Consider the following 4,336-nt stretch of genomic DNA (forward strand, 5'->3'; position numbering starts at 1 on the left):
TTCCAGGCACAAAGGATGCAAGACTTCACTTCTCCTGAAGATGACAAAATTCATCCCTTTGAAGTCTTATCCGTTTGCAGTCTTAGACTGCAACGTGCATTTATCTGAATATTTCAAAAATCTTAAAGACAAGGTGTCTGATATACTGCTCCTAAGTCATCTCAGTCACAGATGTGGTGTTGGCCACATCTGCCATGCAGTGCAAAGAAGCTGAGAAAGCTTCCTGGCTATAGCTCAGTACCAATCGTTATCCCCAAAGGAGCGGCTGGGAGACTGGCAAAGCTGACAACATCATTCACCTATGTTCATAAGCCAACACGAATCGATAATTCACCAGACAAAGACGTAAGAGTGTTGTTTCTGCCAATGATCCCTCGAAGACAATCACCTTTTCTGGGTTAAGTGTGCATTTAAATCTCTATCTTCCAAAACTCTCTGGAGTTTTCAGTGGTGGCTGTCACCTTTTCTGGGTTAAGTGTGCATTTAAATCTCTATCTTCCAAAACTCTCTGGAGTTTTCAGTGGTGGCTGTGACAAATTGAACTAAAATGACAGAACAAAAACAGAGATGAGAGTTCCACGAGGATAGCTCCTCGATATAGCTCCTCGATTCTGCACATGACACCCAGTGGAATAAGGATAACTCAGATCTCCTGGGAGGAAGAAAGGAATGGAATCCCTCGTTACCGAAGCTAAATCTTACAGGGAAATAGCCCCTCCTAACCTCTGAGACAGAGCCGGAGACTATAGCCAGTACCACACACAGCACAGCAGGCTGTGAAAAGACAGACCCAAGGTCTTGAAGCCCACAGCTGCTGAGAATGCGAAGGAGTTTGAAGTAATAACTTCTAAAACTAAATTTTCACTAATCATGAGCCAACAACTTGATGCACCAGTAGAAAAATCTGGTAGAGAAATCCAGGAGTGGAATTCAATAATTACACCCAGAAGGGACATGCTCTTAAAGTAACTTCAAAGATTTTACAAATCTCTTGGTCATTGATGATATGTGATGGCAGCACAGGCAGCAGATAAATGCTGTGGAGACTCCTGAAGAACACAGCCGAAAAAAAAGCAGAGAAAGTGAACGGGATCATGACTCTCAGGAAAATGAAAGATAAAGCAATGTAGTAAGAGAGGGAATAGCCACATCAGAGACCTGCATTTTGGACAAATGAAGTATTCAATGTCTGTCATCCGTGTGAGTGGAAAAGAATTAGAAAACCGCATGTTCTGTCCTATGAATTCATGCCTGGAGCAAGCGATAGTGAAACTAAGGGGGTATGAACATATTTATTTCATCTTCTCACAATTTATCTTGCCTTGAACGACAGAAAATATGCACAATCCAAGAGTGAACATGAACAATCACTTCAAGAGAAAACACTTTCCTCCTCTGACACTGTTTCTTCTGTCAGCCAGTTGGGTTGATCATTGCCAACACAGGAGAATGGTCTCTGAACTCCGACTATACCGGCCAGAAATGACGGGAGAGCTGTAGAATAAGAAAGCAGGTCAAACAGGCTGTTAGAATCCAATTTCTGAGAGTTCTGATACAAACAACAGGACCCTTTGAGAATTACAATCGCATCACTTGCTGTCTGACGAGGCAGAAGCTGCAAAACACTGAGTCTTCCTTTACCTGGCACCAGCAAAGAGCCAAAGCTCAAGCTGCTTCCTGTTCTCTTGAAGGACAAGTGGATCTTCAATCCAACACATTCTCCAGCTGCTGCTCCTGTTGTTTCCTAACACAAGCAAATTAATTTTCACAGCATCAGGTGAATCTTAACTAGAGTGTTTCACCAAGCCACTATTGCAACTTACAGGAGCCACGTGGGCATTAGGATTCAAGCTTGGGTCTGAAAACATTCCAATTTAAGAATTTTACAAAGCCTAAACAAACAGAAATCAAAATACAAAAATAAGCCTCACAGAACATAAGTATCCAACGCTGAAACATAAAGACAGATTTAAAAACCTGTCCAATATAATGACAGCCAATATTCTGCGGGTGTGAATTAATATCTGAAATTATAATCAAAACAAACAAATGAAATTACTTTATTCAAATCAGTAACTTCTATGGCTCTGTGCCAAAATTCAAGATGGCAACCGACACGAACGTCTCCAGTCCTGTGTTCTAATATTTTTCTCTGCTGATGGTTGCCACGTGATGACAGCAGTTACCACACTAGGACAGACTGAAACGGCTGAGCACATCAGACTTGCCGTTCCAACTCAGATCTCAGGAAGTACAATGCAGACAGCTGGAGGACTTCCGTCACACGGGAAGATCTCACAGCTAGTGATCAGGAAGCGGTGGGAGGAAGGAAGCCCAAGATTGGCAGCAGAAGCTTTCGGAGACAACCATTCATTCCCCTCAGCTTGCAGGTGTATCACAGCTTCCACAAGATGTTCAGGTACTCTCAGCGAGCTGTCCTCTCATGGGGGCCTCCTCTTCTCTCTTTTCTGGATGTTATAGGAGTGTGGTGATATGAAGTCACTGCTGCTATTTCCTTTGCCCCCTACTGGAAGCAACATCCTGGATTCCTCACCTGGTGTACGGTGTTAGTCCTTTTCTTTGGGCAGAGGCTGGAAAAACACAAAGCAGAGATTTTGAGTAATGACAGGGGAGAACTGCTGCACCGCTCTGCAAATCTCGGCCGTCACCAGAAATCTGGATCTCCCTATCAATCACACGGAACTGCTCTACAGTAACAAATGAGATCCCAGGTCAGTATGACAGAACCTAACTTACTAAGCTACTGTGTGAAAGAGTCCTCCTGGTATTCCTCTCAAGCCCCAGAACACCTTCATTCCTCCCCTCTGACTCAGCTGACTCATCTCCTCACACGCTTTTCCAGTAGTTCTAAATCATTCTCCCATATCAATATGCTTTGTCTCTTTCTTTGTGTCTTTTACTCATTTCTTGCATGGAGGTCGACTTCCTCACTCCTAAAGATGCAGAAGAGATTGGCGTGTGAAAAGGTTGATCTTCACAAGAAACAAAATGGGGATTAGGGAAAAAAGTTTCTTCCCATTATTATACAGACATTTTAATTCTACATACTGTACCATTTCTCTGCTTAGGCATGCTCTGGGAAAAAGTCAATGTCATCTTCACTTCTTTTACTTAAAAATCCTTAGACAGTCCTTTAAAAAGAAAAATCCAAAATACTTTGAAATGTACCAAGTTTATTTTGGACAGTTTGCATTTTACAGCTAATTGAGCCTGTAAAAAAGCCTGTCCTGTGTATTTAGCACATCAGTTTGCTCCTAAATGTGAGTGACATTTGTTGAGAGCTGTTTATTAAAAATATTGCTGTATCTTTTAAAATACACTCTCCTTGAAAGCCCAGCATAGAGCCAAGCACCACACGGCACAGAGGATCTGGAAAGATGTTTAGGAAGCAGGATTGCCAGCTATGTCACTGCACAAAAGGTTTGCATCCTGAATTAGGAACCGAACTGTCAACCGTGAGTATTACGATAGGATACCAGGGCAGAAACCTACCCTTTGGCAACATGCTGAAATTAAGGAAATGAAGGCACATGAGAGACAGCCAACTTCAACTCATCTTCCTGTTTTGAAGAGACATTCGAACCTTTCTTTTCCTAAAGAAATGCACTGTACAGTTTGCCTTTTCTCATAGACTGAATTAAAATCATTTTGTGTGAGTTCCTCTTGTACGGCTGCCTTGAACACTCAACACAGAGAGAGGCATTCCTATGTCTACAAGTAAATATGTAGGTTTCTACCATGAGCGCAGCTCATGGCCAATTCCATCATTTAATAAATACTAATGTATATAAACCGTTGAAGTTGTATAATTTCAAAGCCATCGGTGAGCATTCCACCTCCTTCTGGTTGAGTAGGTTGAGGTTCTGGTTGAATAGGAGGAACAGAAAAAAATTCATTCCTGACAGCATCCAACATTAAGCGTTGATCCTTTCTAGTGATAAGAGCCATTGTAATGAATCATCAAATACAGCAGAATGAATCTCCTGTATTCTCTGCTTGCAAGGAGGTGTTGAAATATCTGCCTGTATGTCTGTCTGTCCACACGTTTACACACTATTACATCATCCATGACTGCGCTTCAAAAACTTTAACACTATCGTACTTCGAACAGTTACACAGGGCGGAGAAAAGAATTACCTCCATTTTACAGATATGATTCTAAGTCACAAGAAAATCAGTTGTGGGAGTTGTGAAAAGTCACTTACAGGACACCTGCAGACTAAAATTCAGTGCCATATAGACTTTCCCAGCCCAGCTGCACACAGCACTGGTAAGGCACCAGCAGATAATCTGCTCTGCTTCCAAGCAGCAGGAA

This window comes from Buceros rhinoceros, unplaced genomic scaffold (assembly GCF_000710305.1).
Source record: "Buceros rhinoceros silvestris isolate BGI_N320 unplaced genomic scaffold, ASM71030v1 scaffold7125, whole genome shotgun sequence".
Classification (NCBI taxonomy): domain Eukaryota; kingdom Metazoa; phylum Chordata; class Aves; order Bucerotiformes; family Bucerotidae; genus Buceros; species Buceros rhinoceros.